The sequence below is a fragment of the Vidua chalybeata genome, chromosome 5, assembly GCF_026979565.1.
Source record: "Vidua chalybeata isolate OUT-0048 chromosome 5, bVidCha1 merged haplotype, whole genome shotgun sequence".
In the NCBI taxonomy this organism is placed as follows: domain Eukaryota; kingdom Metazoa; phylum Chordata; class Aves; order Passeriformes; family Viduidae; genus Vidua; species Vidua chalybeata.
Window position 1 is genome coordinate 69,968,748 of NC_071534.1, and position 12,703 is coordinate 69,981,450.

Consider the following 12,703-nt stretch of genomic DNA (forward strand, 5'->3'; position numbering starts at 1 on the left):
AGGACAGTTGCTGCCTTTCCTCTCACCTACTCCACGGAAAGTTAAGCAAAAATTTCCTTAAGATTTAGTCTTTTGTGTTTTTTTTTTTTTTTTTTTATTTATTTACTATTCTCAGCTGGCCCACAAGTGGCTGATGATTTCCAGGGAGCGAATGGCCTTGCAGAGTGCTGGGAGGAGGGTGGTTATGGTCCCTCCTCCCTGGGAAAACAGGGATTGCCTGTTCCCTAAGGCAGGTGAATGGAGGATGCTGCATGCTTGGAGCCCCACAGATCTGGGTTAGCACCCCCCTTGTGACAGGCTCCCCATCTGACCTTGAACATGCTGCTTAGAGGTTCATCTCAGAGCCGATTAGGGGATTTAAAATAATATTCCTTCAAACTAGCAGGAAGGGTTTACTTATGGGTTGGTTTGGGTTTTTTTCCATTTCTCTTAAATCTGTTAGGTGGCTTCAAATATCTCACTGCTAATCTGCCTGGGTTGCAGAAGCAGCTGTGCAGCAGATGCAACTGCTCTATATGATCATTAATGAATTTCAAGCTCTTTGGACTGAAGGCATGGTCCCCATATTATAATTTCACAGTCTGACCACATAAACTGACTTTTCAGAATCAAATTTAATTGCAAAAATGAACATAAACTGTGGTACCTGAAAAAAAAAAATCATCTGTAAGAGTGCTAAAAAACCACTTTGTGAGAGTGTCCAGACAGAGCTGACAGAAATGAGCTGCAAACACCAAGCAGCTCATCCCTTCACACCAATCATCCTGCTCAGCAGGACTCAGACACCTCAGGTGACCTGGAACTGGACTAGATTTAAAAGTTCTCCTTGGTCTCCCCATGGAGCTGGAGCTAAACTTGCTCTGAGATCTCTTGTGGGCTCCACCAATGGGAGCAATGCAAGTGTAGGGAGGAATAGAAGCCATGCAATCAGCTGGCCAAGAGCTATATTTAATCTTGTCTCTTAATATTAATGCCTTTTCTGAGGCCAAATTAAAGCACAGGATTTTGTGATACTGGGGTGTGAGTTCCTATCTGATCCTGAGCTAAACAGGAACAGAGCTGTGTGAGATCTCAGCAGATAAATTTCTGCCTTATCCCCGACCACTCTGGCTGTGACATTTTTGCCCTCCAGCTACAGGTGCTGGGTGATCACAGCCTTCATTTCAGCACTGCCAGAGCTGGGTTTAGATCTCCTGCTGCATTGTGGATGCTTGTTTTGCTCTCACGTTGAGAGGACTGCTCCAGACAGAGGAATCATCAATGATCTTAGAGAAAAAGGATGCCACCTTCTGTGAACTTTTCTCTGTGACCTCCCCAGAGAAAGTTGTGTTCTCAAGTTCAGATGTTGTTAATATCCTCCATGAGGAGGAAAACACAGCAGCTGGTCTTGTGAGACTGACTACAGAGAGAAAACTCCCACCTCAAGGCTTCAGTGTCGTGGGAGAAGGAAATATTAGCACAAACCACCTCAAGCTTTTGGTGGAGGTGGGCTAATTTCATCCCGTTTCTCCTAAATTCTGCCAAAACAGGGATATAAAAGCACTGAGACAGAGATGAGCAAAGCAGATCTCAAAGCCAGTATTTCACACCAAGATGCCTCTGGTGCAAGTGCTTTGGGGTTTGAGATGGTTTGGTAAATGCAATTTGCTTTCAAAGACCACCAGAAAAACAGCGAGGAGAGCAGACACAGGGAGATGAGGGAGATGAGGGAGATGAGGGTTTACTCTGTTTAGATTATATTCCTCCATACCAGGAATTTTCAGTGGTAATGGTGGGCAATGCTGGGCTTAAGAATGGGCTGATAAATAGATAATAAATAAATATAGATAATACTCCCATAAAGAGAGAATAAGAGGGCATAACTCCTTTTGAAAAACACAGAACCCACCACCAGTGCCTTTGCAAACACCCAGGACTTCTCTTCTGCTGAATCCAGCACCCCATCCCCGTCATCTTCTATAAGACCTCTCTAGTGCTCCTAAATTTGGCAGCTGTCATCTACAGGAGTTACATGATCTGGAGCTAATGCAATTAGCTGTGACTTTGAAGGCACACAGCAGCTTCTCATCATTCTCAGAAGAGCCTTAGACAACTTGGGGACAGCAGCCAAGCTCAGAACGACTGCCAGGAGTGTCATGTGCTGTTCCAGAGCTGAGAGAGTGTCTGCAACAGGAGCCTTGAACAGATTGGGGAAGGGATGGAGCAGGGAGGGAAGGCAGGAATGAATGAAGACAAAGAGGGATCAGCATCAGAGAAGGGATGGCCACAGGTTACGAGGTCAGAGTGCAAAGGGAAGTAAGGGGAAAAGGGAAGGATGGTAGGAATGAAGGAAGGTGGGACAGAGTAGATAGAGGGGGTATGGTGAAGAAAAAATAATCAAGGGGATTAAACTGGGCTAGCTGGGGGAGAGAATTTAGATTGGGAAGGGAAAGGTAGTGCATTGATCTTGGGAAGCTGGGTTCAGTTTGCATTAACTGTAAGAAGCTTCTCAAATGCTGTCATTGATGGTCGTGATTGAACATGGCCTGGCAAAAAAGGCCAATACCAATAAAGTGCCATCAAATGCAAGAAAGGGATGCTTGTCTGCAGCAGATCAAAGAAATAAATCAAGAAATAGTCCCCACTGGCCTGTAAAGCTGTTCCATTTCATGTGGTTGGGTCTTTTATTAGATTTGACATATGATAAAAAGTTGTAATATCTCCTTCCAAGGATCAGGAGTTTTGCCAGAGGCTCTTAGAGGTTCCATCTTCTTTCATTTTTTTTTTGCCAGGGAGGCACCAACAGTGCAACCCCTTTACCAAGGAGCTCCCTCCACTGCTTTTGGGGGAGCAGGATCAATGATTCTGTGAATTTGGGGGTGTTCTCCCTGAGCACTGGGGAGGGAGGGAGTATTCAGGCACAGCTACACAGGCAGAAGCTCTTCAAATTAGACGTAAGGAAGGAATTTTTTTACAGTGGGCATGATGAGGCACAAATTGCTCAGAGATGTGGTAGATGCCTCATCCCTGGAAAAATCGAAGTACAAGCTCTGGACAATCTGGTGTAGTGGAAGCTGTGCGTTGAACTACACCTTGGAAGGTCCCTTTCAACCTAAATTATTCTATCACTCCATGCATGGAAGGGGTCAAAAAGAGCTGCGACATTACAGCAAGCCATAATAGCATTCCTTAGGATTTCCAACTCTTACTCCGTGTCTGCCAAGCCAGCAGGACTCCCCATTTTCCCCCCACGGTGCACACACGTTTCCCAGGCTGATCTGCGTCACTCCCGAGCCCCCGTGTGCTCAGGGTGGCTGTGACTGATGTCACACACGGAGCTGTCACACTGACTGGGGACAGCTGGGCTCCTTGGCCACACAAGATCCCTCTGTGGGACGTCTGTGCTTGCAGACAGAGTGTGGCACCTGCAAAGTAGGCACAGTCAGAGCCCTTTGGCGTGGGGAAGCCTGCCAGGATCCAGGAGCCACGGAAAAATGCAGAACTGCCTCCAGCTCTGCATGGGGAAGAACATGCCTTCGGATGCTCCCCGCGTGTGAAAGTTGTGCACGGATATCTGAACGTGTTTCTGCCCTGGGAGCTGGTTCTTAGAGCAGCTCAGCAGTGAACTCTGCACAGACACAGTGCCCGGTGTGATTTTGAGCTCTGCAATGAGGTGTGTGTGAATCCACGTGTCCGTTTTCAAGGACATGATGTTCATACAATCTGAGAACAGATGACAGCCCAGTCAGCACCACCTGTTTTCCGTGGCACAGACAGGAGCACGGAGCTGTCCCTGGGCAGTATCACAGCCCCACTCCCTGGACATATTCCATTTGAGGTGTGCCTGATTTTGTAACTCAAAAGAAAAGCCCATCCTGGAGGTTCACACCTTCCAGGAAAAGGAATCACAGAGTAGTTTGGGTTGGAAGGGATCTTAAAGCTAATCCAGGTCCAGCCCCCTGCCAAGGGCAGCACACCTCCCACCAGACCAGGTTGCTCCAAGTCCCATCCCACCTGGCAATTCATATGAGGAGCTCCTTTGAGACTAGAGGGTCTGTGGGAGGAGCTTGGTGTGATTATAATTCACTCCAGCATCAGGCTCTGACCTCACAAGCCTAAATTCCAACATCCCACCTTCCCCACCCTTTCCAGTCCACACCCCTCAGTGCACAGCACAGTAACAAAGACCAGAGCAGAAGAAGCTGCTGCAAACTGATGCTGAGGTTGAGGCAACCAGGCACGAAAAGATAAGCAGGTGGCAACATCCCACCAGCCCTGCCACCATCCATCCTGTCGGGCTGAGACAGGCTGTCTCCACACCGCACCCACCCCAGGATGCTGGACCGCAGAAGGCTTGGGTTGACACGCACTGTGGTGGTGCCAGCCATGAGAGGACTGATGGGGTGGGGGAGAAAAGCATCTTCCTGTGGTTTGCAAGAGCAGTCTGCCTCTCTTCCCGCAGCAGCTCGAGGAGGCAGCGGGATTGAGGATGAAAGGAGAGACGTGCGGCCGCTCGAGACGTTCCGGAGAGACGCGCGGTTCACCCACGGCACAGAACTTCCTCTGCCAGAGCAGCTCAGGTAATAAAAGCTGCACAAACACTGTCTGCAGTGAGAGGAGACTGGGAAGTTAATCACTGAGCACTTTAGAAAGTGAAAGAAAACTTGGGTGTAAACATAATTTTTTCCCCAGAGCAGCATCCTGTGCCTTGATGGAAGAAGGCAACAGCTCTGAGCCCAGCCCTGTGCTGCACCAGGGAGAGATCACAGCTGGGGCATCTCTGTGAGCTGTACCCACCCTGGTATAAATTAGATGGAAAAAGACAGGAAAACTGAAGCTAATATTCCCAGAACAGCCAGGACTTGGATGTTATTAACCCCTATTTTCTCATTAAATTCTAGCTTAGACAAACACTTTTCCCTCATCTAATGTAAACCAGAGAGATGAGTCACTTCTCCCCCTTCACAGCTGTCAAAAGCACTGCTGGGCTGTTCCCCCACTGCAGGGAGATCAGCTTTTCTTTCCTGAGTGCAGCAGCGTGGGATAGACCGGAGCCCTTCCCTGTGCCCTTTCCCAGATTTGGTTGTTCACAAGGGATTGGACTCTGTGATTCTTGTGGGTCCTTTCCAATTTGAGATGTTTGATGATTCTGTGAATAAAACCTCCCATTTTAAGCCTAAAAACCTCATAAAGGATCATACTGGCCACATCCAGCTCCCAGTGTCACCACGTGTACCTTTAATTCAGTGGCTCTGCAGAGCATCCACTGCACTCACCATGATGCAGAGTCACCAAAGTGTTTCCCAAGACTGGCAGCATGAGGATAAAAGCTGTAAAATCCAAATGGCACGGGAGGAGGGAGAGAAGGACACTGCCAACACAGGCTCCTTGCAGCAGCTGCTTAATTTGTCAGGTAGTAATTCATTAGGTCTTAATACACAGGGTGGATTTAGAACAATGAGAACTGAGCAGCGCTCAACGTACACATCCTGTGACATGCCAGCAACATGGAACTCTCTAGACAGCCACAGATTTGTTATGTTAATACCCCCTCGTCTCCTTCTGAGATTATCAAAAGGCAAGTGCTGTCACGCAGGAGAAAAAAAAAATTACAGTTGGGGATGGATGGATGTGACTGGTGCTTATTGCTCATGCACTGCTGGGAAGGCACTCAAAAGAACACTGGAAAAAAGCTGAAGAACAAAAAAAGATTTTGCCATTTTTCTTCTGATTTATGGAATATCCCCCAGTTGGGACTCTCTGGACCAGATTGTGCCTTCAAGAATATGCTGGAGTCATAGCATGGATTCCTACAGCAAGCTGCTCCAGCCCAGGATGGAGTAAAGATGGTGGGAATCCCACCTTCCCTCTGGAAGTGAGGCTGCCCTCAAAAGCTGCAAGCCCCAGGGAACAGGGCAGTGTGGGAGTGCTCAGAGCCTGCAGGCACAGCTCACGGTCCTAGACAGTGTTCAGGAAGAGCTGCTTTAGTTATCAAGCTCCTAATTGAACTAATTGAGCTCCCGCAATTTGCAGGAGTTAACCCTCCCCTTGCCCACCGCGGGAGGCCAGAACTTGAAGCCAGTTTGGTTGTGCAGGGCACCCGTGCATGACGTTTTCCACAACAAAGGGGAGATGGAAAATGTTGTTGCTCCCCGACCTCTGAGGGTGTCCCTTTGATTGTTGCATTTCCTCCCGGTGTCAGCACTTGTGATATTAATGATGTAGGCAACGGGTCATTAAAAACCATTGGGGAGGGGGGATGCAGCCACCTAACGAAGGATTAGAGCCCTGGTGTTATTAAAGAGTGAATATTCACTCTGTCCAATTAAAGGGATCTTCGCCTAATAGCGGGAACACCGCTCCTCCAGCTCCCCTCTGGCAGCAGAGCTATGGAATAATTTCATCACCCTCCCGAATAAAGCTGAGGAGATACGGAACAAAGAAGCTGCTTTGCCACATCTGAGATCTGCCCACTCCAAAACATGAAAGTGGCGCTGCTCGGGGAATGGCGGGCTCCAGTCCAAGGAGCTTCACAGAGATACTGCAACCAAGGGAGACTGGGGGCTACGGCCAGGGGGACCTTCAGTTCCAGCGTCCTTTCATTTTCTTTGAATGTTAATTGGATTAACATTTCAATCGGTTGGAGGTGTATTTTTGCGTGGGCGTGATAAAGGCGCACGAACTCAAGTGCTGTCGAGGGAAAGAGGAGGACGGCTCAGAGAGGAGCATCACCCACAGCTTCTTCCCCAGGCTTGGGGAAAGCAAGATCTCTTTATTCAGAGCTGTGAACTTGATCTTACCCCCAGTCTGGAGTGGTGGGAAATCCTTTCTTTTGGTTTTTTGTTTTTTTTTTTTTTTTTTGTCAAAAAGTATCATTAATACAAGGACAAAACAACGACGAGCTGTGCAGGAGGAACAGCCATGGAGGAGTTTGGTGAAATGAATCCTGTGCAAGTCCATGTCAACTTAGAGGGGAAGGAAAAAGAGCTACAAAACCAGAGCCCCCACTGTCCCCTCCTCTGCACAGCCTTCACCAGAGCTGCTCACAATTTACAGCATCTTCCAGTATCCCCAACCCAAGAGGTCAACAAGCACCAGTCTCCCTCGGAGAGATGGCGCACAAAGGAAATAAATTCCAGCTCCTTCTCTCGCATCCTCTGCTCTCCTGGCCCCCAAAATGACCCTGCTTCACTTAATTGGACCCCCACCTGACCTCCAAACCCACCTCCACCTGCAGAGCTCAGAGCAACCTGCCTTCTCCAAATGAAATCCCTGCCCACGGGGATCCCAAAATCTGCTGCCAGCTCACGTATTGCTCTGCTGTTCTCCGAGCTCCCGAAAATCACCTTGCCCAAGCATGAAAAGAGAGCCCCTCTCCCTGCCCTCTCCAGGTTATCGGCTGTAATCTCCTCGAATGAAAAGCACAATGAGAAAATGCGATATTATTACGGCTACTTTCCCCTCCGGAGCTGAATTTAAGGAAGGTAAATAATTGGCATAAAAAGAGGCTTTTGAAAAGCAGGTCTCTGTACCCATTTGTTGTGGATTTCTGGCAAATGCATCACACCCAGCTCTCGCCAGCGAACTCCATCACCATCTCATGGGGAGAGAGAGATTAAAAAAATAAAAGGCTTCTATTTATTATAAAACTTTAATTGGCTTTAAAGAGTGACTGTCGTGCTGTCTGACACTTTAAAGTGTTCTCTACAGTAGGAGACATAGAACATGAATCATTGCACTTGTTTTTCATCGTCTTTCCTGCCACATTTGCTAATTATTTAATCTCATGTGTCATAAGTGGGTCTTTTGCTCCTTTTTCTGCCCCTTTTTTTTTTTCTCCTTCCAATTCTCTCCCGCACTGGAATATGCAACAGGTATTACCCTGGTGCAGTTTGGGTGCCAAGGGCAGGAGATTTGGAGGGGTCAGGATAGGGGGAAGGGTTCAGAAAACGAGTTAAACATGTGCAGGGGTGGAAGATCATCCACAGCAACTCAACACAACCATCCCAATGCAACTTTTTGTATGAATTCCTCCTTTTTTTTTTTTGGAGAAAGCCAAGGGTTAAGCATCAGGTCCACTCTCTGCTCTTATGCCATTCCCATAACCATGGTCATCACTCCTGGAGGGATTTAAAAGCTCTGTGGATGTGGCACTTGGGGACATGGGTCAGTGGTGGCCTTGGCAGCGCTGGGGAAAGGCTGGACTTGATCTTAAAGGACTTTTCCAACCTAAATGATTCTACGATTTTATTCCATGATTCTAAAAGACTTTTCCAGCCTGAACACCACCAGGATTCTATGTTGGATATGGGATATTTGTCCCAGACTGGGAGAGCCTCTCCTGACTTTTTTTGCCTGTTAAATTCTGGTCAACTTCAAGCTCACAGGTCACGATGTTTACACGAGTCCTGTTCACAAGGGACTCAGGGATATTTGTGGAACAATTCCTGAAGCATCAGAGAAGCTCTGCTTTGCTGGGACAGAGCAGCTGCTTCTCTCCAATCACAAAAACAAAAAACAAAACAAAACAAAAAAAAAAAAAAAAAAAAAAAAAAAAAAAAAAAAAAGGGTTTTCTCTGCAGAATAAGGGGAGCAACACCTTCATGCAGCATTTCCTACCATATCCATCACCCTCTGAAGAGAAACACACTCTGCTCTTCATCCCTGTGACAGTGTCCTCCCCATGGAGAGAAAACATCATCTAATAACAGAATTACAGAAGGGGTTGGGCTGGAAATATCTTCTGATTCCAATTTCCCTGCCACGGGGATGAAAATCCTGATGGAAGTCCTGTATCCACTAGAAATTCTTAGAAGATAACTGATAGCAGAAATGCAATATTTGCAGTTTTTCTAGTATGTAGCAATGAGACAGAGATCCTAAAATAATCCAAGATATTCCAGGATAAAAGAGAAAAGCCCTGACCAACAAATGAACAAAGTCACAGTCTTGTTTTTTATACACTGTAACTAACAAAATCCTCCACAAGTAAAATACAAAACAAACAAAACAAAACAAAAAACCCAAACAGATTTTCAGCTATGCTGATGTAGGATCTGTCTTTTGCAGTTTACACCAGTCCCTCAAGGAGAATGTGGCTCAGCAGTGCCTCTGTGGCAATTTCCACTTCCAACAGGGAAGTTTCCTCCTTGGCAAAACCTTAAATGACTAAAATGAGGGTGAAAACCTCAGCAAGCCAGCAAGACCTCATCCACCTTCCCACACTTCAGGGCAGGGCACAGACCACTTTCCAGCTGGGAAAAGGTTTCCAGGCTGTCAATTCCCCATCCTGGAGGTGTCCAAGGCCAGGTTGGACAGGGCTTGGATCAACCTGGCTCAGTGGAAAGTGTCCCTGCAGGAAGGTTGGAATGAGATTATCTTTAAGTTCCCTCCCAACCCAAACCATTCTGCAATTCCATGATTTCCAGTGAAAATTGGGCTTTCTCCTCTGCCTCTGTTGCCCAGCTCCCAAGGGCTGGCATCCCATGAGGATGCTCCCCTCTGCCAGGCTGAGTGCCCACGCTGGGATTTATCTCTTGGCAGCAGAGGTAGGTGGCACAGCAGCTTCTGAGGCACACATGGCCCTCCTGGAGAGATGAATCTGGAAAGGGGACAAGAATTCACCCCCCCACGGGACCCCCATGTGCAGTTTGGGGCTGCTGAGTGGTGCCTCTGATTGCAGGTTCCTGAAAGCTGCCACAGGAGTTGGGAGCGGGGTGGGGGGGGATGAAGAGAGTCTCAGATGTTTGCAGAGAAGAAATAATAACACCACTAATAAGGCTGCATAATTTTATGGCTCCTGCTTCCCCATCTTCAAAGGGCATCCCACAGCTTTTGGCAAGGCCCTGGGAAGCAGGAGCCAGCCCAGGGTTCAGCATCAGCAGGATTTAAGGTGTGGATACCATTAATACAAACACTGGAACACAAACAGGGAGAGTGTGGGCCTGGGGACTGCTCAGCAGGGGGAAGAAACCCTAATTCTGGGTGCTGTGGAGGCAGAGGAAGGGATTTTACTGCTCCAAGTAATAACTGAGCACCTTGAAATGCGAGTGACTGCAGGACACTGCTCAGCTTCGTGTCAGGGGGTGACAGCATCACTCATGCCCTGCTCCTCAGGGTGTGACAGGAGATTTGTTTCCTCACATTCCCTCCACCCTGCACCTCCCTTTGAGCCATCAGCAGCCTGTGGAAAAGCTTCACACTGTCCGAGCAGAAAGCTCCAGGTCACCTCTCCCCACCTGAGCTGAGGCTCCCCAGTGTCCCCATCACCCCCTCCAGGTGATGGAGAAGCTTCTGTGCTGCAGGGAGCAGACACTGGCCATGCATGGCACCTCTGCCAGGTGGTCCCTTCCAGTCACAGCCCTCAGATGTGGTCAACAACACCCAAAGGCACGTGAAGAAGGGATTTCTGCACCCGTGGAGCCCCTCTGGATATCACAACCCTTCCCAGATCCCTCGTGCATGATGAAAACAACATGTGAAGCATTATCAGTGCAGGGCTGCTGGCACAACTTACTGACCCATCCAGGCAATCAGCTTATGATATGAGGGATGGGATCATGCTGGCTGAGCAGGCACAGCTGCTAATGTTATTCTTGTTCATCAGAATATTTAATCTGACTTTTTTTTCTTTTTTAATAAAAATAAATCCTCAATGACTATTTGCCCGAGGCTTAAGTTGGAGCAGCTAATGGGGGGGGGTCACGTGAACTGAACCCTCTTTATGGAGTAGTGAACAGTAGCAAGATTGCTGAGCTCGGGTTGGGAGGGCAGGAGGAGCCCAAATGCTGGAGGAAAAAAATCCATTCACATGCGAGCCTGTGTAGGGAGAGGTCACGAATTGCTACAGCTGGAAAAAAATCCCAAATAAACAGCACCACAAATGCTGGGGATGAGAAATGTGGCGGGTTGGAGTAAGATGGAGCAGAGCCCAAAGGAGGAAGGTGCTGGGCAAGAAATGAGGCAGAGCTCTCCTCTCAGTCAGGTTTCTCTCCCAATTCCAAGCCTTGGGATGGCCCTGAGATTCTGAGACAACATCCAAACCCTTCCTCCTCCAGAAGCACAAACACTCCAGCTCCTGGCACATGGCAGCAAAGCTCATTCAGGAGACAGCAACGAGCACGTGCAGCCCCGTTGTGGTATTGTAAATGCAGGTGAAGCCGGTGGGAAGAAATGCTGATGTCTGACTCCAGCTCAGAAGGCTGAATGATTTCTTTATTATAACTATGCTATAATCCATTCATATACTATTTAAAGGAGATACTAAAACTACAAACCTACTTGTTCTAACTACCATATCTAACTCACAACTCGTGACCCTCTCTCGAGTGTCCAGTCACAGATGGGTTGGATTGGCCACCAGGCTCAAAAAATCCTCACCAGAATCCAATCAAGCAATCACCCCAGGTAAACAATTCTCCAAACACGTTCCACATGGGAAAAACAAGGGGCAGAAATAGAAATTGTTTTCTCTCTCTTCTCCCTGTGCTCCTCTATGAAAAATCCTGAGAGAGAGAAGAATGTGCTTGCCACGTTGTGGTGCCACAGGATGGTGTTGGCACTGTCCCACCCTGCCAAGATGTGCCCTGACACCCTCCCAGCATTCCAGGGAGCCATGCACCAGCATCAGATCCCACATTCCTGACACAGCCCACCAGCCAAAGGAACCACGGAGAGCCTTGAAAAGGGGTTAAAAGGTCGAAAAAACCTCATCCAGCAGATGGAGAGACCTTGGGAAGAGGAATGCCGGAGGGGCATATCCCAGCCTGAGCAGGCAGCTTCACCATCCAACACTTTTTTTGCGGCTTTTATTCTTTATTTTTGTTTACAGCCCCACTCCTACTCCTGTCAGAGCAGCCAGTGCAGTTCACACCTGCTTTGCTCTGGGCATTGCAGCCCTCTGAGTGAGTTTGAGCCCAGAGCCCCAGCACCACACGACTCCTGAAGCCAACAAGTTTCCAAGGCACGCTTGGCACACAAAGGGAAGAAAAGAAATGCCGGAAGATTAGACCCCGAGCTGAAACTAATTGTTCAATAAGCCATGAACAATCTAGCCTTGGTGCAGTTTGCTTCTCTGCCTTTCATCTGTGGGAAGGAAAAATAAACAGCACGGGGAGAAGGGCAAGAGGTGCCAAGAGCCAGGACAGGGCTGGAAAAGCAGTGTCTGAACCAGGGCGGAGCTGGGATGCTCCCTCCTCACCAGTGAGCTCCTTCAGCAAGGCTGGCAGGTTTTTAGGCCAAAGAAGGCTTGATTTTGCTCAAAATAATTGAACAGCATCATTCCGGGGCCAGCAACATCGGAGCGTAGCCCACGAGGCAGATGAGAAATAAGAGTTTACATTCAAGGTTATTATTCCACGAGCAGCAGCGACTCATTCAGATCAGATTAATTGACAGGAATAAAAAAGAGTGTGTTGATAACTCCGGACGTACAGAACGTTTTTATTCACGCTGGAAAGAAGCCCAGATGTAATAGACTTGCACAGACACCTCCCCCCTCTCCATGGAGTGGGCACCATCAGCAATTTTTTTCCTGATCCTTAATAAACCACGGGCAGGACAGGATCTGGGGCACCCAGCATCGACACAAGGCAGATTTGCTGGTCTTTGGCCTACTGCAAAAATTAACCATCCACCCAACATATGGGTCCCAGAGAGTCTCCTGCAGAGCCCACTCCTGCCTCCAATTCCCACCCCCTCATGGAGGATAATCCCCTTATTGTTA

The 12,703-nt window shown here is 48.1% G+C and overlaps 1 protein-coding gene and 1 long non-coding RNA gene across 3 annotated transcripts in view; one reads left to right on the forward strand and one right to left on the reverse strand.

Moving 5' to 3' along the window:
- PLXNA4 (plexin A4) overlaps window positions 1–12,703 on the reverse strand; it is a 440,787-nt gene that overhangs the window by 298,656 nt on the left and 129,428 nt on the right. The window lies entirely within an intron of this gene.
- On the forward strand, window positions 4,127–5,192 carry LOC128787818 (uncharacterized). Its single transcript, XR_008430865.1, has 3 exons — window positions 4,127–4,234; window positions 4,442–4,559; window positions 4,672–5,192. It is a non-coding gene; the product is annotated as an uncharacterized LOC128787818 (long non-coding RNA).